Genomic DNA, 20,838 nt, shown 5'->3' with positions numbered 1-20,838 from the left:
TAAACGCCTCCGCTTCGTTTGGGTAAAAAGATTTTCAAGCATGTGGCCGAGTGGCCTAAGGCGCTGATTAAGGCTCCAGTCTCTCAGGAGGCGTGGGTTCAAATCCCACCACTGCCATAGACTGTCAGTTGACTGTGCATCTTATTCTACAATAAGAAGAACACTTCCTGTTGCTGAATACTGCAAACCAGCTCTATACAAGCATATGGAATGTCCAATGAGACATACAGGAGGTAGTGTTCTTTTTCATCTAAACGCTCCGCTTCGCTTGGGTAAAAACACTTCAAGCATGTGTGGCCGAGTGGTCAAGGCGCTGGATTAAGGCTCCAGTCTCTCAGGAGGCGTGGGTTCAAATCCCACCACTGCCAATAGACTGTCAGTTGACTGTGCATCTTATTCTACAATAAGAAGAACACTTGTTGTTGAATACTGCAAAACCAGCTCAGCTTTGTAGCATATGGAATGTCCAATAAGACATACAGGAGGTAGTGTTCTTTTTCTCCAGTCTGGTCATCAAAGAAGGTAAGAGCTAAGATGTGAACCGTCCCATTGTGGGACATTGTTTCATACTCTGCTAATCTCTTCCTCCAAAGTCCAGTTGATTTAACTGCTAAGAAAACCTATTGATACCATAGACTATGTTCATGAAGGCTGCAATGAATAAGAGCAGAGTGCTAGCGTGAGAAGCGTGCTGGGCCCATAACCCAGAGGTCGATGGATCAAACCATCCTCTGCTAAAGGAATTCTTTATCAACTCCCATGTTCACCTCTATTTCTCCCTTGTCCTTGCCCTCTGAGCATGAACTCACCTCCTGCCGAAAGTGACTTGCTTTGGTATTTGAAGTTGAAAATGTGACAGAATAGACACAAGTGTTGAATCCCTCAACTTGGCTGATAGTTTTGTGGTCTTTTGATCTTGATTAAAGCCCTACACTCCCACAGGGTATGTGTTTGAAGTTTCGAATGTTCTTCCATGTGTGTTTTCGATTTGATTGTCCAATTGTCGACAGAGTGGACTTTTTCTACTCCAACGCCTCCGCTTCGCTTGGGTCAAAAACAGTTTGCTGTAATGTGTGGGTTTGTAGTGGTCTAAGGCGCTGGATTGCTGGCCCAGTTCCCAGGAGGCGTGGTTCAAATCCCGCTACCTCACACTGACTGTGGACTGTGCAGCTTATTCTACTATAAGAAGAACACTTGTTGTTGAATACTGCAAAAGCCAGCTGAGCTTTGTAGCACATGGAATGTCCAATGAGACAGGGAGGTAGTGTTCTTTTCTCCAGTCTGGTCTTCAAAGAAGGTAAGAGCTGAGATGAACCTTCCCATTGTGGCACATTGCTTCACATTTGCAAATCTCTTCCTCCAAGTCCAGTTGATTTAACTGCTAAGAAAACCTATTGATACCTATAGACTATGTTCATATGAAACTATTGTAATGAATAAGAGCAGAGTAAGAGCGGAAGCGTTGCTGGGCCCATAACTCCAGAGGTCGTATGGATCAAAACCATCCTTCAGCAAAGGAATTCTTTATCAACTCCCATGTTCACCTCATTTCTCCCTTGTCCTTGCTCCTGCTACGAACTCACCTCATGCCGAAAGTGACTTGCTTTGGTTTTTGAAGTTGAAAATGTGACAGAATAGACACAAGAGTTGAAGCCCTTAACTTGGCTGATAGTTTTATGGTCTTTTGATCTTGATTAAAGCCCTATACTCCCACAGGGTATGTGTTTGCAGTTACGAATGTTCTTCCATGTGCTTCATTTGATTGTCCAATTGTCGCTAGAGGGACTTTTCATCTAAACGCCTCTGCTTCGCTTCTCGTAAAAACAGTTTAAAGCGGTAGTGTGGCCGAGTGGCTCCAAGTGTGCTGGATTTAGGCTCCAGTCTCTCAGGAGGCGTGGGTTCAAATCCCACCACTGCCAATTGACTGTCAGTTGACTGAGCAGCTTTATTCTACTGCAAGAAGAACACTTGTTGTTGAATACTGCAAAGCCAGCTGAGCTTGTAGCAAGGCGGAATGTCCAATGAGACATACAGGAGGTAGTGTTCTTTTCTCCAGTCTGTCTTCAAAGAAGGTAAGAGCCGAGATGAACCCTTCCCATTGTGGCACATTGCTTCACATTTGCCAATCTCTTCCTCCAAGTCCAGTTGATTTAACTGCTAAGAAAACCCATATTGATACTATAGACTACGTGTCTATATGGAATTTATTGCAATAATAAGAGCAGAGGCAGCGAAGCGTGTTGGCCCATAACCCATAGAGGTGGTCGATGCAGGATCAAACCATCCTCTGCTAAAGGAATTCTTTATCAACTCCCATGTTCACCTCTTATTTCTCCCTTGTCTTTGCTCCTCTGAGCACTTAGGCAACCTACCTCCTGCTGAAAGTGACTTGCTTTGGTTTTTGAAGTTGAAAATGACTGAATAATACACAGAGTTGAAGCTCTAATTTGGCTGATAGTTTTATGGTCTTTTGATCTTGATTAAAGCCCCCATACTCCCACAGGGTATGTGTTTGCAGTTACGAATGTTCTTCCATGTGTGTTTTCGATTGATTGTCCAATTGTCGCCAGAGTGACTTTTCATCTAAACGCTCTGCTCTGCTTGTAAAAACAGTTTAAAGCGGTAGTGTGGCCGAGTGGTCTAAGGCTGGATTTAGGCTCCTGTCTCTCAGGAGGCGGGGTTCAAATCCCACCACTGCCAATTGACTGTCAGTTGACTGTGTTGGCTACTTGCAGCTATTCTTACTATAAGAAGAACACTTGTTGTTGAATACTGCAAAGCCAGCTGAGTCAGAGGGCACATGGAATGTCCAATGAGACATACAGAGGTAGTGTTCTTTTCTCCAGTCTGGCCTTCAAAGAAGGCAAGAGCTGAGATGTGAACTCTTCCCATTAGGCACACGTTTCACATTTGCCAATCTCTTCCTCCAAGTCCAGCTGGGATTTTAACTGCTAAGAAAACCTATTGATGTTTCATAGACTATGTTCATATGAATTATTGGGTAAATGGGAACAAGAGCAGAGTGGCGCAGCGGAAGTGTGCTGGGCCCATAACCCAGAGGCACGATGGATCGAAACCATCCTCTGCTAACGGAATTCTTATCAACTCCCCATGTTCACCTCTATTTCTCCCTTGTCCTTGCCCTCTGGCATGAACTCACCCTCATGCCGAAAGTGACTTGCTTTGGTTTTTGGAAGTTGAAAATGTGACAGCAGAATAGACATAAGAGTTGAAGCCCTTAACTTGCTGATAGTTTTGTGTGGTCTTTTTGACCTTGATTAAAGCCCTATACTTGGCTGGTGTATGTGTTTGCAGTTACGAATGTTCTTCCATGTGTGTTTTCGATTTGATTGTCCAATCTGTCGACAGAGTGGACTTTTCATCTAACGCTCCGCTTCATGGTCAAAAACAGTTTGCTGTATGTGGCCGAGTGGTCGGGTAAAGGACAAGGCTCCAGTCTCTCAGGAGGCGTGTTCAACCACCACTGCCAGTTGACTGTGTTGGCTACTTGCAGCTTATTCACTATAAGAAGAACACTTGTTGCTGAATACTGCAAAGCCAGCTGAGCTTTGTAGCACATGGAATGTCCAATGAGACATTATACAGGAGGTAGTGTTCTTTTTTCTCCAGTCTGGTCTCTTCAAAGAAGGTAAGAGCTGAGATGCAATCCTTCCCATTGTGGCACATTGCTTCACATTTGCCAATCTCTTCCTGCAAGTCCAGTTGATTTAACTGCTAAGAAACCTATTATATCATGACTATGTTCATATGAAATTATTGTAATGAATAAGAGCAGAGTGGCATGGCTTTTGTTGGCCCAGAACCCAGAGGTCGATGGATCGAAACCATCCTCTGCTAAAGGAATTCTTTATCAACTCCCATGTTCACCTCTATTTCTCCCTTGTCCTTGCCCTCTGAGCATGAACTCACCTCATGCCGAAAGTGACTTGCTTTGGTTTTTGAAGTTGAAAATGTGAGCATTAGTCAGACACAAGAGTTGAAGCCCTTAACTTGGCTGATAGTTTTATGTCTTTTGATCTTGATTAAAGCCCTATACTCTACAGGGTATATGTGTTTGCAGTTACTTAATGTTCTTCCATGTGTGTTTTCGATTTGATTGTCCAATCTTGTCGTCAGAGGGAATTTTCATCTAAACGCCTCTGCTTCGCTTTCGGTAAAAACAGTTTAAAGCGGTAGTGTGGCCGAGGGTCTAAGGGCGCCTGATTTAGGCCCAGTCTCTCAGGAGGCGTGGGTTCAAATCCCACCACTGCCAATTGACTGTCAGTTGACTGTGTTGGCTACTTGCAGCTTATTCTACTATAAGAAGAACACTTGTTGTTGAATACTGCAAAAGCCAGCTGAGCTTTGTAGCATATGGAATGTCCAATGAGACATACAGCAGGTAGTGTTCTTTTTCTCCAGTCTGGTCTTCAAAGAAGGTAAGAGCTAAGATGTGAACCTTCCCATTGTGGCACATTATCTCTTCCTCCAAGTCCAGTTGATTTACAAGAAAACCTATTGATACCATAGACTATGTTCATATGAAATGGCTGCAATGAGTAAGAGCAGAGTGGCGTGCATGGAAGCTGCAGGGTTAGCCCATAACCCAGACGCTGATGGATCGAAACCATCCTCTGCCAAAGGAATTTTTTATCAACTCCCATGTTCACCTCTATTTCTCCCTTTGTCCTTGCCCTCTGAGCATGAACTCACTTCCCACAAAAGTGACTTACTTTTGGTTTTTAGAAGTTGAAAATGTGACAGAATAGACACAAGAGTTGAAGCCTTAACTTGGTTGATAGTTTTGTGGTCTTTTGATTCGATTAAAGCCCTATACTCATGGGTGTGTTTGCAGTTACGAATGTTCTTCCCCATGTGTGTTTTCGATTTGGATGTCCAATTCAATGACAGAGTGGACTTTTCATCTAAACGCCTCCCGCTCTGCTTTGGGTCAAACAGTTTCAAGCGGTAGTGTGGCCGAGTGGTCTTTAAGGTGCTGGGATTAAGGCTCCAGTCTCTCAGGAGGCGCGTGGGTCTCAAATCCCACCACTGTTAGTTGACTGTGCTGGCTACTTGCAGCTTATTCTACTATAAGAAGAACACTTGTTGTTGAATACTGCAGAAGCCAGCTGAGCTTGTAGCACATGGAATGTCCAATGAGACATACAGAGGTAGTGTTCTTTTTCCAGTCTGGTCTTCAAAGAAGGTAAGAGCTGTATGTGAACTTTCATTGTGGCACATTGCTTCACATTTGCCAATCTCTTCCTCCAAGTCCAGCTGATTTAACTGCTAAGAAAACCTATTGATACCATAGACTATGTTCATATGAAATTATTGTAACAGAATAAGAGCAGAGGGCGTGAGCGGAAGCGTGCTTGGGCCCATAACCCAGAGGTCGATGGATCAAAACCATCCTCTGCTAAAGGAATTCTTTATCAACTCCCATGTTCACCTCTATTTCTCCCTTGTCCTTGCCCTCTGAGCATGAACTCACCTCATGCCGAAAGTGACTTGCTTTGGTTTTTGGAAGGAAATGATGAATAGACATAAGAGTTGAAGCCCTTAATCCTGGCTGATATTTTATGGTCTTTTGATCTTGATTAAAGCTCCTATACTCCCACAGGGTATGTGTTTGCAGTTACGAATGTTCTTCCATGTGTGTTTTCGATTTGATTGTCCAATTGTCACAGAGTGGACTTTTCATCTAAACGCCTGCTTCGTTTCGGTAAAAACAGTTAAAGCGGTAGTGTGGCCGAGTGGTCTAAGGCGCTGGATTTAGGCTCCAGTCTCTCAGGAGGCGTGGGTTCAAATCCCACCACTGCCAGTTGACTGCCAGTTGACTGTCAGTTGACTGTGCTGGCTACTTGCAGCTTATTCTACTATAAGAATAACACTTGTTGTTGAATACTGCAAAAACCAAAATGGAGCTTTGTAGCACATGGAATGTCCAAGGAGACATACAGCAGGTAGTGTTCTTTTTCTCCAGTCTGGTCTTCAAACATAAGAGCTAAGATGTGAACCTTCCCATTGTGGCACATTGTCATTACTTCCACAATCTCTTCCTCCGGGTCCAGTTGATTTAACTGCTAAGAAAACCTATTGATACCATAGACTATGTTCATATGAAATTACGTAAATGAATAAGATAGAGTGGCGCAGGCAGAAGGCATGGGCCCATAACCCAGAGGTCGATGGATCGAAACCATCCTCTGCTAAAGGAATCTTTATCAACTCCCATGTTCACCTCTATTTCCTTGTCCTTGCCCTCTGAGCATGAACTCACCCTCATGTCAAAGTGACTGTTTGGTTTTTTAAAGTTGAAAATGTGACAGAATAGACACAAGAGTTGAAGCCTCTTTAATTTAGTTGATAGTTTTATGGTCTTTTGATCTTGATTGTTTCTCCTATACCTCCCACAGGGTATGTGTTTGTGTTACGGACGTTCTTCCATGTGTGTTTTCGATTTGATTGTCCAATTGTCAGAGTGGACTTCACTAAACGCCTGCTTCGTCTCTCTGCAAAAACAGTTTCAAGCGGTAGTGTGGCCGAGTGGTCTAAGGCGCTGGATTAAGGCTCCAGTCTCTCAGGAGGCGTGGGTTCAAATCCCACCACTGCCAATTGACTGTCAGTTGACTGTGCAGCTTATTCTACTATAAGAAGAACACTTGTTGTTGAATACTGCAAAAGCCAGCTGAGCTTTGTAGCATATGGAATGTCCAATGAGACATACAGGAGGTAGTGTTCTTTTTCTCCAGTCTGGTCTTCAAAGAAGGTAAGAGCTGAGATGTGAACCTTCCCATTGTGGCACATTGCTTCACATTTGCCAATCTCTTCCTCCAAGTCCAGTTGATTTAACTGCTAAGAAAATCATTGATGCCCATAGACTATGTTCATATGAAATTATTGCAATGAATAAGAGCAGAGTGGCGCAGCGAGTTTAAAGGCCCATAACCCAGAGGTCGATGGATCGAAATCCATCCTCTGCTAAAGGAATTCCTTTATCAACTCCCATGTTCACTCTCTATTTCTCCCTTGTCTCTTGCTCCTCTGAGCATGAACTCACCTCCTGCCTAAAGTGACTTGCTTTGGTTTTTTGAAGTTGAAAATGACAGAATAGACACAAGAGTTGAAGCCCTTAACTTGGCTGATAGGTTTTGTGGTCTTTGATCTTGACAGAAGCTCCTGTTTACCTCACAGGGTATGTGTGTTTGCAGTTACGGAAATGTTCTTTCCATGTGTGTTTTCGATTTGATTGTCCAATTGTCGACAGTGGACTTTTCATCTAAACGCCTCCGCTCTCGCTTGGGTCAAAAACAGTTTCAAGCGGTAGTGTGGCCGAGGGTTCAAGGTGCTGGATTAAGGCTCCAGTCTCTCAGGAGGCGTGTCTAATCCACCACTGCCAATTGACTGGCAGATGACTGTGTTGGCTACTTTGCAGCTTATTGTACTATAAGAAGAACACTTGTTGTTGAATACTGCAAAAAAAGCTAAAGGAGCTTTGTAGCACATGGAATGTCCAATGAGACATACAGGAGGTAGTGTTCTTTTTCTCCAGTCTGGTCTTCAAAGAAGGTAAGAGCTGAGATGTGAACCTTCCCATTGTGGCACATTGCTTCACATTTGCCAATCTCTTCCTCCAAGTCCAGTTGATTTAACTGTGTTAAGAAAAACTTGGCTGATACCATAGACTATGTTCATATGAAATTGTTGTAATGAATAAGAGCAGAGTGGCGTGCAGTGGAAGGCATAAAGCCCATAACCTAGAGGAATGACATGGATCGAAACCATCTCTGCTAAAGGAATTCTTTATCAACTCCCATGTTCACCTCTATTTCTCCCTTTGTCCTTGCCCCCTCTGAGCATGAACTCACCCTCATGCCGAAAGTGACTTGCTTGGTTTTGAAGTTGAAAATGTGACAGAATACACACAAGAGTTGAAGCCCTTAACTTGGCTGATAGTTTTATGGTCTTTGATCTTGATTAAAGCCCTATACTCCACAGGGTATGTGTTTGCAGTTACGTAATGTTCTTCCATGTGTGTGTTTTCGATTTGATTGTCCAATTGTCGGCCAGAGTGACTTTTCATCTAAACGCCTGCTCTTTCAGTAAAAACAGTTTAAAGCGGTAGTGTGGCCGGTGGTCTAAGGCGCTGGATTTAGGCTCTGTCTCAGGAGGCGCGCGGTTCAAATCCCACCACTACAATTGACTGTCAGTTGACTGTGTTGGCTACTTGCAGCTTATTCTACTATAAGAAGAACACTTGTTGTTGAATACTGCAAAGCCAGCTGAGCTTTGTAGCACATGGAATGTCCAATACACATACAGCAGGTAGTTCTTTTCTCCAGTCTGGTCTTCAAAGAAGGTAAGAGCTAAGATGTGAACCTTCCCATTGTGGCACATTGCTTCACATTTGCCAATCTCTTCCTCCAAGTCCAGTTGATTTAACTGCTAAGAAAACCTATTGATACCATAGACTATGTTCATATGAAATTATTGCAATGAATAAGAGCAGAGTGGCGCAGCGGAAGCGTGCTGGGCCCATAACCCAGAGGTCGATGGATCGAAACCATCCTCTGCTAAAGGAATTCTTTATCAACTCCCATGTTCACCTCTATTTCTCCCTTGTCCTTGCCCTCTGAGCATGAACTCACCTCCTGCCGAAAGTGACTTGCTTTGGTTTTTGAAGTTGAAAATGTGACAGAATAGACACAAGAGTTGAAGCCCTTAACTTGGCTGATAGTTTTATGGTCTTTTGATCTTGATTAAAGCCCTATACTCCCACAGGGTATGTGTTTGCAGTTACGAATGTTCTTCCATGTGTGTTTTCGATTTGATTGTCCAATTGTCGTCAGAGTGGACTTTTCATCTAAACGCCCGTCTGCTTGGGTCAAAAACAGTTTCAAGCGGTAGTGTGGGCCGAGTGGCGAAGGTGCTGCATTTTGCTGCTCCAGTCTCTCAGGAGGCGTGGGTTCAAATCCCACTCACTGCCAGTTGACTGTGTTGGCTACTTGCAGCTTATTCTACTATAAGCAGTTAACACTTGTTGAATACTGCAAAAGTCAGCTGAGAGCTTTGTAGCACATGGAATGTCCAAGGAGACATACAGCAGGTAGTGTTCTTTTTTTCTCCAGTTCAGTCTTCAAAGAAGGTAAGAGCTAAGAGATGTGAACCTTCCCATTGTGGCACATTGCTTCACATTTGCCAATCTCTTCCTCCAAGTCCAGTTGATTTAACTGCTAAGAAAACCTATTGATACCATAGACTATGTTCATATGAAATTATTGCAATGAATAAGAGCAGAGTGGCGCAGCGGAAGCGTGCTGGGCCCATAACCCAGAGGTCGATGGATCGAAACCATCCTCTGCTAAAGGAATTCTTTATCAACTCCCATGTTCACCTCTATTTCTCCCCTCAGCCCTGCTCCTCTGAGCATGAACGAACTCACCTCCTGCCAAAAGTGACATGCTTTGGTTTTTGAAGTTGAAAATGTGACAGAATAGACACAAGAGTTGAAGCCCTTAACTTGGCTGATAGTTTTATGGTCTTTTGATCTTGATTAAAGCCCTATACTCCCACAGGGTATGTGTTTGCAGTTATGAATGTTCTTCCATGTGTGTTTTCGATTTGATTGTCCAATTGTCGTCAGAGTGGACTTTTCATCTAAACGCCTCCGCTTCGTTTGGGTCAAAAACAGTTTCAAGTGGTAGTGTGGCCGAGTGGTCTAAGGCGCTGGATTAAGGCTCCAGTCTCTCAGGAGGCGTGGGTTCAAATCCCACCACTGCCAATTGACTGTCAGTTGACTGTGTTGGCTACTTGCAGCTTATTCTACTATAAGAAGAACACTTGTTGTTGAATACTGCAAAAGCCAGCTGAGCTTTGTAGCATATGGAATGTCCAATGAGACATACAGGAGGTAGTGTTCTTTTTCTCCAGTTCATTCCCAAAGAAGATAAGAGCTAAGATGTGAACCTTCCCATTGTGGCACATTGCTTCACATTTGCCAATCTCTTCCTCCAAGTCCAGTTGATTTAACTGCTAAGAAAACCTATTGATACCATAGACTATGTTCATATGAAATTATTGCAATGAATAAGAGCAGAGTGGCGCAGCGGAAGCGTGCTGGGCCCATAACCCAGAGGTCGATGGATCGAAACCATCCTCTGCTAAAGGAATTCTTTATCAACTCCCATGTTCACCTCTATTTCTCCCCTTTGTCCTCAAGCTCCTCTGAGCATGAAACTCACTTCCTGCCAAAGTGACTTGGTTTTGGTTTTTAAGTTGAAAATGTGACAGAATAGACCCAAGAGTTGAAGCCCTTAACTTGGCTGATAGTTTTGTGGTCTTTTGATCTTGATTAAAGCCTCATACCCTACAGGGTATGTGTTTGCAGTTACGAATGTTCTTCCATGTGTGTTTTCGATTGATTGTCCAATTGTCGACAGAGTGGACTTTTCATCTAAACGCTCCGCTCTGCTGGGTCAAAACAGTTTCAAGCGGTAGTGGCCGGGAAAGGGTTCTAAGGTGCTGGATTAAGGCTCCAGTCTCTCAGGAGGCGTGGTTCAAATCCCACCACTGCTGTTGACTGTGTTGGCTACTTGCGCTTATTCTAATTAAGGCAAAGAACACTTGTTGTTGAATACTGCAAAAGCCAGCTGAGCTTTGTAGCACATGGAATGTCCAATGAGACATACAGGAGGTAGTGTTCTTTCTCCAGTCTGGTCTTCAAAGAAGGTAAGAGCTGAGATGTGAACCTTCCCATTGTGGCACATTGCTTCACATTTGCCAATCTCTTCCTCTCCAAGTCCAGTTGATTTAACTAAGCAGAAAACTCTATTGATACCATAGACTATGTTCATATGAAATTATTGTAATGAATAAGAGCAGAGTGGCGCAGCGAAGCCGCAAGGCCTTATAACCTAGAGGTCGATGGATCAAACCATCCTCTGCTAAAGGAGTCTTTTATCAACTCCTATTCACTTTCTTTATTTTCCCCTTTGTCCTGCCCTCTGAGCATGAACACCATGCCGAAAGTGACTTGTTTTGGTTTTAGGTTGAAAATGTGACAGAATAGACACAAGAGTTGAAGCCCTTAACTGGTTGATAGTTTTATGGTCTTTGATCTTGATTAAAGCCCTATACTCCCACAGGGTATGTGTTTGCAGTTACGAATGTTCTTCCATGTGTGTTTTTTATTTGATTGTCCAATTGTCGTCAGAGGGACTTTTCATCTAAACGCTCTGCTTCGCTTCGTAAAAACAGTTTAAAGCGGGAGGTGGCCGAGGGTCTGCGCTGATTTAGGTTCCAGTCTCTCAGGAGGCGTGGGTTCAATCCCACCACTGCTAATTGACTGCTTCGCTGACTGTGCAGCTTATTCTACTATAAGAAGAACACTTGTTGCTTGAATACTGCAAAAGTTAGCCAGAGCTTGTAGCATATGGAATGTCCAATGAGACATACAGGAGGTAGTGTTCTTTTTCTCCAGTCTGGTCTTCTTCAAAGAAGGTAAGAGCTGAGATGTGAATCCTTTCCTATCAGGTACATTGCTTCACATTTGCCAATCTTTCCTTCCAAGTCCAGTTGATTGAACCCGTTAAGAAAACCTATTGATACCATAGACTATGTTCATATGAAATTATTGCAATGAATAAGAGCAGAGTGAAAGGAAGTATAGGCCCATAACCCAGAGGTCGATGGATCAAACCATCCTCTGCTAAAGGAATTTTTTATCAACTCCCATGTTCACCCCCATTTTCCCTTTTGTCTTTGCCTCTGAGCATGAACTCACTCCTGTTTAAAGTGGATCTGTTTTTGGTTTTTAAAGTTGGAAAATGTGACAGAATAGACACAAGAGTTGAAGCCCTAACTTGCTGATAGTTTTGTGGTCTTTTGATCTGATTAGTTCATACTCACAGGGTATGTGTTTGTAAGTTACGTAATGTTCTTCCATGCTTTCATTTGATTGTCCAATTGCTCGGCCAGAGTGATTTTTCATCCAAACGCTCCGCCGCTTTCTGGGTCAAAACAGTTTTGCGTAGTGTGTGGCCGAAAGGGTCTAAGGTATGATTAAGGCTCCAGTCTCTCAGGAGGCGTGGGTTCAATGCCACCATCACAATTGACTGGCAGATGACTGTGTTGGCTACTTGCAGCTTATTGTACTATAAGAAGAACACTTGTTGAATACTGCAAAGCCAGTTGAGCTTTGTAGCACATGGAAATAGTCTAATGAGACATACAGGAGGTAGTGTTCTTTTTCTCCAGTCTGGTCTTCAAAGGCAAGAGCTGAGATGTGAACCTTCCCATTGTGGCACATTGTCACATTTGCCAATCTCTTCCTCCAAGTCCAGTTGATTTAACTGCTAAGAAAACCTATTGATACCTTATAGACTATGTCTATATGAAATTATTGCAATGAATAAGAGCAGAGTGGCGCAGCGGGCTTGCTGGCCCATAACCCAGAGGTCGATGGATCGAAACCATCCTCTGCCAATCTAGAATTCTTTATCAACTCCCATGTTCACCTCTATTTCTCCCTTGTCCTTGCCCTCTGAGCATGAACTCACCTCATGCCAAAGTGACTTGCTTTGGTTTTTGAAGAAAATGTGACAGAATAGACACAAGAGTTAGTCTTAACTTGGCTGATAGTTTGCGGTCTTTTGATCTTGATTAAAGCCCTATACCCACAGGGTATAAAGGTTTGCAGTTACGAATGTCCTTCCATGTGTGGCTTCATCGACTGTCCTAATTGTCGACAGAGTGGACTTTTCATCTAAACGCTCCGTCTGCTTGGGTCAAAAACAGTTTCAAGCTGCAGTGTGGCCGAGTGGTCTAAGGTGCTGGATTAAGGCTCCAGTCTCTCAGGAGGCGTGTTCAAATCCACCACTGCCAGTTGACTGTGTTGGCTACTAGGCTTATTCTACTATAAGAAGAACACTTGTTGTTGAATACTGCAAGCCAGCTGAGCTTGTAGCACATGGAATGTCCAAGGAGACATATGTTAGCAGGTGGTGTTCTTTTTCTCCAGTCTGTCTTCAAAGCAGCATGATATGAGCTTATGGATGAACCTTCCATTGTGGCACATTGCTTCACATTTGCCACCCTTCTCCAAGTCCAGCTGATTTAACTGTTAAGAAAACCATTGATACCATAGGGACTTATGTTCATATGAAATTATTGCAATGGTCAAGAGCAGAGTGGCACAAGCGTGCTGGGCCCATAACCCAGAGGTCGATGGATCAAACCATCCACTGCTAAAGTAAATCTTTATCAACTCCCATGTTCACCTCTATTTCTCCTTGTCTTTGCCCTCTGAGCATGAACCCACCTCTCCTGCCGAAAGACATGCTTTGGTTTTTAGTTGAAAATGTGACAGAATAGACACAAGAGTTGGAAGTCTAACTTTATTATAGATAGTTTTGTGGTCTTTTGATCTTGGATTAAAGCCTCATACTCCCACAGGGTATGTGTTTGCAGTTACGTAATGTTCTCCATGTGTGTTTTCGAGCTTGATTGTCCAATTGTCGACAGAGTGACTTTCATCTAAACGCTCCGCCTGCTTGGGTCAAAAACAGTTTCAAGCGGTAGTGTGGCCGAGTGGTCTAAGGTGCTGGATTAAGGCCCAGTCCCTGTGAGGCGTGTTTCGAATCCCACCACTACAATTGACTGGCAGATGACTGTGTTGGCTACTTGGCAGCTTTATTAAAATGATAAGAAGAACACTGATATGAATACTGCAAACAAATGAGCTTTGTAGCATGACAGGAATGTCCAATGAGACACAGCAGGTAGTGTTCTTTTTTCTCCAGTCTGGTCTTCAAAGAAGATAAGAGCTAAGATGTGAACTCTTCCTAGGGCACATTTGCCAATCTCTTCCTCCAAGTCCAGTTGATTTAACTGCTAAGAAAACCTATTGATACCATAGACTATGTTCATATGAAATTATTGCAATGAGTAAGAGCAGAGGGCTTAGCGGAAGCGCAAGGGGCCCATAACCCAGATCGTCGATGGATCAAAACCATCCTCTGCTAAAGGAATTTTTATCAACTCCCATGTTAATCTCTCTATTTCCCTTGTCCCTGTTCTCTGATACGAATCACTCCTGCCGAAAGTGACTTGCTTATTTTTGAAGTTGAAAATGTGACAGAATAGACACAAGAGTTGAAGCCCTTAACTTGGCTGATAGTTTTGTGGTCTTTTGATCTTGATTAAAGCCCTATACTCCCACAGGGTATGTGTTTGCAGTTACGAATGTTCTTCCATGTGTGTTTTCGATTTGATTGTCCAATTGTCGACAGAGTGGACTTTTCATCTAAACGCCTCCGCTTCGTTTGGGTCAAAAACAGTTTCAAGCGGTAGTGTGGCCGAGTGGTCTAAGGCGCTGGATTAAGGCTCCAGTCTCTCAGGAGGCGTGGGTTCAAATCCCACCACTGTCAGTTGACTGTGTTGGCTACTTGCAGCTTATTCTACTATAAGAAGAACACTTGTTGTTGAATACTGCAAAAGCCAGCTGAGCTTTGTAGCATATGGAATGTCCAATGAGACATACAGGAGGTAGTGTTCTTTTTCTCCAGTCTGGTCTTCAAAGAAGGTAAGAGCTGAGATGTGAACCTTCCCATTGTGGCACATTGCTTCACATTTGCCAATCTCTTCCTCCAAGTCCAGTTGATTTAACTGCTAAGAAAACCTATTGATACCATAGACTATGTTCATATGAAATTATTGCAATGAATAAGAGCAGAGTGCGCAGCGAAGCGTGGTTGGCCCATAACCCAGAGGTCGATGGATCGAAAACCATCCTCTGCTAAAGGAATTCTTTTATCAACCCCATGTTCACCTCATTTCTCCTTGTCCTGCCCTCTGAGCATGAACTCACCTCGCCGAAAGTGACTTGCTTTGGTTTTTGAAGGAAATGTGACAGAATAGACACAAGAGTTGAAGCCCTTAACTTGGCTGATAGTTTTATGGTCTTTTTGATCTTGATTAAAGCCCATATCCCCACAGGGTATGTGTTTGCAGTTACACGTTCTTCCATGTGTGTTTTCGATTTGATTGTCCAATTGTCGCCAGAGTGGACTTTTCATCAAACGCCTCTGCTTCGCTTCTCGTAAAAACAGTTTAAAGCGGTAGTGTGGCCGAGTGGTTCAAGGCGCTGGATTTAGGCTCCAGCCTCAGGAGGTGTGGTCTAAATTCCACCTCACTGCCAATTGACTGTCAGTTGACTGTGCAGCTTATTCTACCATAAGAAGAACACTTGTTGTTGAATACTGCAAAAGCCAGCTGAGCTTTGTAGCATATGGAATGTCCAATGAGACATACAGGAGGTAGTGTTCTTTTTCTCCAGTCTGGTCTTCAAAGAAGGTAAGAGCTGAGATGTGAACCTTCCCATTGTGGCACATTGCTTCACATTTGCCAATCTCTTCCTCCAAGTCCAGTTGATTTAACTGCTAAGAAAACCTATTGATACCATAGACTATGTTCATATGAAATTATTGCAATGAATAAGAGCAGAGGCGCAGAAGGAAGCGTGTTGGCCCATAACCCAGAGGTCGATGGATCAACCATCCTCTGCTAAAGGAATTCTTTATCAACCCCATGTTCACCTCTATTCTCCCTCGTTCTGCTCCTCTGAGCATGAACTCACCTCCTCCTGCCAAAGTGACTTGCTTTGGTTTTTGAAGTTGAAAATGTGACAGAATAGACACAAGAGTTGAAGCCCTTAACTTGGCTGATAGTTTTGTGTGGTCTTTTGATCTTGATTAAAGCTCCCATCTACAGGGTATGTGTTTGCAGTTACGAATGCTCATGTGTTTTCGATTTGATTGTCCAATTGTCGTACAGAGGACTTTCATCTAAACGCTCCGCTTCTGCTTTGGGTCAAAAACAGTTTCAAGCGGTAGTGTGGCTCGAGTGGTTCAAGGTGCTGGGATTAAGGCTCCAGTCTCAGGAGGCGGGGTTCAATCCCACCACTGCCAATTGACTGGCAGATGACTGTGTTGGCTACTTGCAGCTTATTGTACTATAAGAAGAACACTGTTGTTGAATACTGCAAAAGCTAGCTGAGCTTTGTAGCACATGGAATGTCCAATGAGACACAGAGGTGGTGCAGGTCTTTTCTCCAGTTCAATTTCAAAGAAGGTAAGAGCTGAGATGTGAACCTTCCCATTGTGGCACATTGCTTCACATTTGCCAATCTCTTCCTCCAAGTCCAGTTGATTTAACTGCTAAGAAAACCTATTGATACCATAGACTATGTTCATATGAAATTATTGCAATGAATAAGAGCAGAGTGGCTTAGCGAAGCTGCGTATAAGCTCCATAACCCAGAGGTCAGATGGATCGAAAACCATCCTCTCACAGCGAATTCTTTATCAACTCCCATGTTCACCTCATTTCTCCCCTTGTCCTTGCCCTCTGAGCATGAACTCACCCCATGCCGAAAGTGACTTGGTTTTGGTTTTAGTTGAAAATGTGACAGAATACACACAAGAGTTGAAGCCCTTAACTTGGCTGATAGCTTTATGGTCTTTTGATCTTGATTAGTGCTCCTATATCCTACAGGGTATGTGTTTGCAGTTACGAATGTTCTTCCATGTGTGTTTTCGATTTGATTGTCCAATTGTCGTCAGAGTGGACTTTTCATCTAAACGCCCTGCTTCTTTTCAGTAAAAAACAGTTTAAAGCGGTAGTGTGGCCGAGTGGTCTAAGGCGCTGGATTTAGGCTCCTGTCTCTCAGGAGGCGTGGGTTCAAATCCCACCACTGCCAGTTGACTGTCAGTTGACTGTGTTGGCTACTTGCAGCTTATTCTACTATAAGAAGAACACTTGTTGTTGAATACTGCAAAAGCCAGCTGAGCTTTGTAGCACATGGAATGTCCAAGGAGACATACAGCAGGTAGTGTTCTTTTTCTCCAGTCTGGTCTTCAAAGAAGATAAGAGCTAAGATGTGAACCTTCCCATTGTGGCACATTGCTTCACATTTGCCAATCTCTTCCTCCAAGTCCAGTTGATTTAACTGCTAAGAAAACCTATTGATACTATATAGACTATGTTCATATGAAATTATTGCAATGAATAAGAGCAGAGGGCGCAGCGCAAGCGTGCTGGGCCCATAACCCAGAGGTCGATGGATCTGAAACCATCCACTGCTAAAGGAATTTCTTTATCAACTCCCATGCTCACTCCTTCTATTTCTCCCTTGTCTTTGCCTCTGAGCATGAACTCACCCGCCGAAAAGTGACATGCTTTGTTTTTGAAGTTGAAAATGTGACAGAATAGACACAAGAGTTGAAGCCCTTAACTTGGCTGATAGTTTTGTGGTCTTTTGATCCTGATTAAAGCCCCATAATTTGGCCAGGTATGTGTTTGCAGTTACGAATGTTCTTCCATGTGTGTTTTCGATTGATTGTCCAATTGTCGACAGAGTGACTTTTCATCTAAACGCCTCCGCTTCGCTGCTTGGGTCAAAAACAGTTTCAAGCGGTAGTGTGGCCGAGTGGTCTAAGGTGCTGGATTAAGGCTCCCGTCTCTCAGGAGGTCTGGGTTCAAATCCCACCACTGCCAATTGACTGTCAGTTGACTGTGCAGCTTATTCTACTATAAGAAGAACACTTGTTGCTGAATACTGCAAAGCCAGCTGAGCTTTGTAGCATATGAATGTCCAATGAGACATACAGAGGTAGTGTGTTCTTTTCTCCAGTCTGGTCTTCAAAAGAAGTGCAAGAGCGAGATGTGAACCTTTCCCATTGTGGCACATTGCTTCACATTTGCCAATCTCTTCCCTCTCTCCAAGTCCAGTTGATTTAATCATAAGAAACCTATTGATACCATATAGACTATGTTCATATGAAATTATTGCACGAATAAGAGCAGAGGGCGCAGCGGAAGCGTGCTGGGCCCATAACCCAGAGGTCGATGGATCGAAACCATCCTCTGCTAAAGGAATTCTTATCAACCTCATGTTCACCCCTCTATTTCTCCCTTGTCCTTGCTCCTCTGAGCACGAACTCACTCTCATGCCGAAAGTGACTTGCTTTGCTTTGAAGAAAATGTGACAGAATAGAGACAAGAGTTTAAGCCCTTAACTTCATTGATAGTTTTGTGGTCTTTGATCTTGATTAAAGCCCTATACTCCCACAGGGTATGTGTTTGAAGTTACGAATGTTCTTCCATGTGTGTTTTCGATTTGATTGTCCAATTGTCGTCAGAGTGGACTTTTCATCTAAACGCCTCCGCTTCGTTTGGGTCAAAAACAGTTTCAAGCGGTAGTGTGGCCGAGTGGTCTAAGGCGCTGGATTAAGGCTCCAGTCTCTCAGGAGGCGTGGGTTCAAATCCCACCACTGCCAATTGACTGTCAGTTGACTGTGCAGCTTATTCTACTATAAGAAGAACACTTGTTGTTGAATACTGCAAAAGCCAGCTGAGCTTTGTAGCATATGGAATGTCCAATGAGACATACAGGAGGTAGTGTTCTTTTTCTCCAGTCTGGTCTTCAAAGAAGGTAAGAGCTGAGATGTGAACCTTCCCATTGTGGCACATTGCTTCACATTTGCCAATCTCTTCCTCCAAGTCCAGTTGATTTAATCAAGCAAGAAAACCTATTGATACCATAGACTATGTTCATATGAAGTTATTACAATGAATAAGAGCAGAGTGGCGAGCTTGTGCTATGGCTGGCCCATAACCCAGAGGTCGATGGATCGAAACCATCCTCTGCTAAAGGAATTCCTTATCAACTCCCATGTTCACCTCTATTTCTCCCTTGTCCTTGCCCTCTGAGCATGAACTCACCTCCTGCCGAAGTGACTTGCTTTGGTTTTTTAGTTGAAAATGTGACAGAATAGACACAAGAGTTGAAGCCCCATAACTTGGCCTATAGTTTTGTGCTCTTTGATCTGATTAATGCCCTATACTTCCCACAGGGTGGTATGTGTTTGCAGTTACGAATGTTCTTCCATGTGTGTTTTCGATTTGATTGTCCAATTGTGTCGGCTGAGTGGACTTTTCATCTAAACGCCTCCGCTTCGTTTTGGGTCAAAAACAGTTTGAAGGTAGTGTGGGCCGAGTGTGGTCTGCTGTGCCGGGATTAAGGCTCCAGTCTCTCAGGAGGTGTGGGTTCAAATCCCACCACTGCCAATTGACTGTCAGTTGACTGTGCTGCCACTTTGCAGCTTGTCTTACTATAAGAAGCATAACACTTGCTGTTGAATACTGCAAAAGCTGAGCTTTGTAGCACATGGAATGTCCAATGAGACATACAGAGGTAGTGTTCTTTCTCCAGTCTGGTCTTCTGTAAAGAAGGTGAGCTTGGTGATGTGAACTCTTCCCATTGTGGCACATTGCTTCACATTTGCCAATCTCTTCTCCAAGTCCAGTTGATTTAATCAAGAAAACCCATTGATACCATAGACTATGTTCATATGAAATTTAAATGATTAAGAGCAGGAGGCGCAGCGGAAGGCAGCTGGGCCCATAACCCAGAGTGTCGATGGATCAAAACCATCCTCTGCTAAAGGAATTCTTTATCAACTCCCATGTTCACCTCTATTTCTCCCTTGTCCTTGCCCTCTGAGCATGAACTCACCTCATGCCGAAAGTGACTTGCTTTGGTTTTTGAAGTTGAAAATGTGACAGAATAGACACAAGAGTTGAAGCCCTTAACTTGGCTGATAGTTTTATGGTCTTTTGATCTTGATTAAAGCCCTATACTCCCACAGGGTATGTGTTTGCAGTTACGAATGTTCTTCCATGTGTGTTTTCGATTTGATTGTCCAATTGTCGTCAGAGTGGACTTTTCATCTAAACGCCTCCGCTTCGTTTCGGTAAAAAACAGTTTAAAGCGGTAGTGTGGCCGAGTGGTCCTGTTGGGCGCTGGATTTAGGTCTAGTCTCTGGAGGTGTGGGTCTAAATCCCACCACTGTGCAATTGACTGTCAGTTGACTGTGCAGCTTATTCTACTATAAGAAGAACACTTGTTGTTGAATACTGCAAAAGCCAGCTGAGCTTTGTAGCATATGGAATGTCCAATGAGACATACAGGAGGTAGTGTTCTTTTTCTCCAGTCTGGTCTTCAAAGAAGGTAAGAGCTGAGATGTGAACCTTCCCATTGTGGCACATTGCTTCACATTTGCCAATCTCTTCCTCCAAGTCCAGTTGATTTAACTGCTAAGAAAACCTATTGATACCATAGACTATGTTCATGTGAAATTGTACGAATAAGAGTGAGTGGCATGAAGCTTAAGCTGGGCCCATAACCCAGAGGTCGATGGATCAAACCATCCTCTGCTAAAGGAATTCTTTTTATCAACTCCCATGTTCACCTCTATTTCTCCCTTGTCCTTGCTCCTGAGCATGAACTCACTGGCGCCGAAAAGTGACTTGCTTTGGTTTTGAAGTTGGAAATGTGACAGAATAGACACAAGAGTTTAAGCCCTTTAACTTGGCTGATAGTTTTGTGGTCTTTGACTTGATTAAAGCCCTATACTTCCCACAGGGTATGTGGGGTTTGGAAGTTTCGAATGTTCTCTTCCATGTGTGTTTTCTGCTGTATCTTGATTGTCCAATTGTTGTCAGAGTGGGACTTTTTCATCTAAACGCTCCGCCATATTTGGGTCAAAACAGTTTCAAGCGGTAGTGTGGCCGAGTGGTCTAAGGCGCTGGATTAAGGCTCCAGTCTCTCAGGAGGCGTGGGTTCAAATCCCACCACTGCCAATTGACTGTCAGTTGACTGTGCAGCTTATTCTACTATAAGAAGAACACTGTTGTTGAATACTGCAAAAGCCAGCTGAGTCATAGCACATGGAATGTCCAATGAGACATACAGAGGTAGTGTTCTTTTCTCTTGTC

The 20,838-nt window shown here is 43.5% G+C and overlaps 13 non-coding genes across 13 annotated transcripts; all 13 read left to right on the top strand.

The window, feature by feature from the left end:
• The first annotated feature begins 286 nt into the window (after positions 1-286).
• trnal-aag lies at positions 287-368 on the top strand. The gene has a single exon. It is a non-coding gene; the product is annotated as a tRNA-Leu (tRNA).
• Positions 369-1,835: 1,467 nt separating this feature from the next.
• On the top strand, positions 1,836-1,919 carry trnal-uag. The gene has a single exon. It is a non-coding gene; the product is annotated as a tRNA-Leu (tRNA).
• A 3,823-nt stretch (positions 1,920-5,742) lies between these two features.
• On the top strand, positions 5,743-5,824 carry trnal-uag. The gene has a single exon. It is a non-coding gene; the product is annotated as a tRNA-Leu (tRNA).
• A 711-nt stretch (positions 5,825-6,535) lies between these two features.
• On the top strand, positions 6,536-6,617 carry trnal-aag. The gene has a single exon. It is a non-coding gene; the product is annotated as a tRNA-Leu (tRNA).
• Positions 6,618-8,507: 1,890 nt separating this feature from the next.
• Positions 8,508-8,579, top strand: trnam-cau. The gene has a single exon. It is a non-coding gene; the product is annotated as a tRNA-Met (tRNA).
• A 716-nt stretch (positions 8,580-9,295) lies between these two features.
• trnam-cau lies at positions 9,296-9,367 on the top strand. Its single transcript has one exon. It is a non-coding gene; the product is annotated as a tRNA-Met (tRNA).
• Positions 9,368-9,702: 335 nt separating this feature from the next.
• On the top strand, positions 9,703-9,784 carry trnal-aag. The gene has a single exon. It is a non-coding gene; the product is annotated as a tRNA-Leu (tRNA).
• Positions 9,785-10,094: 310 nt separating this feature from the next.
• trnam-cau lies at positions 10,095-10,166 on the top strand. The gene has a single exon. It is a non-coding gene; the product is annotated as a tRNA-Met (tRNA).
• Positions 10,167-14,347: 4,181 nt separating this feature from the next.
• trnal-aag lies at positions 14,348-14,429 on the top strand. Its single transcript has one exon. It is a non-coding gene; the product is annotated as a tRNA-Leu (tRNA).
• A 2,248-nt stretch (positions 14,430-16,677) lies between these two features.
• trnal-uag lies at positions 16,678-16,759 on the top strand. Its single transcript has one exon. It is a non-coding gene; the product is annotated as a tRNA-Leu (tRNA).
• Positions 16,760-17,474: 715 nt separating this feature from the next.
• Positions 17,475-17,556, top strand: trnal-aag. Its single transcript has one exon. It is a non-coding gene; the product is annotated as a tRNA-Leu (tRNA).
• A 700-nt stretch (positions 17,557-18,256) lies between these two features.
• On the top strand, positions 18,257-18,338 carry trnal-aag. The gene has a single exon. It is a non-coding gene; the product is annotated as a tRNA-Leu (tRNA).
• Positions 18,339-20,621: 2,283 nt separating this feature from the next.
• Positions 20,622-20,703, top strand: trnal-aag. Its single transcript has one exon. It is a non-coding gene; the product is annotated as a tRNA-Leu (tRNA).
• Positions 20,704-20,838: the final 135 nt, after the last annotated feature.

Source organism: Hippoglossus stenolepis, chromosome 7 (assembly GCF_022539355.2).
Source record: "Hippoglossus stenolepis isolate QCI-W04-F060 chromosome 7, HSTE1.2, whole genome shotgun sequence".
NCBI lineage: Eukaryota > Metazoa > Chordata > Actinopteri > Pleuronectiformes > Pleuronectidae > Hippoglossus > Hippoglossus stenolepis.
This window is presented reverse-complemented; position numbering and strand designations above follow the sequence as displayed.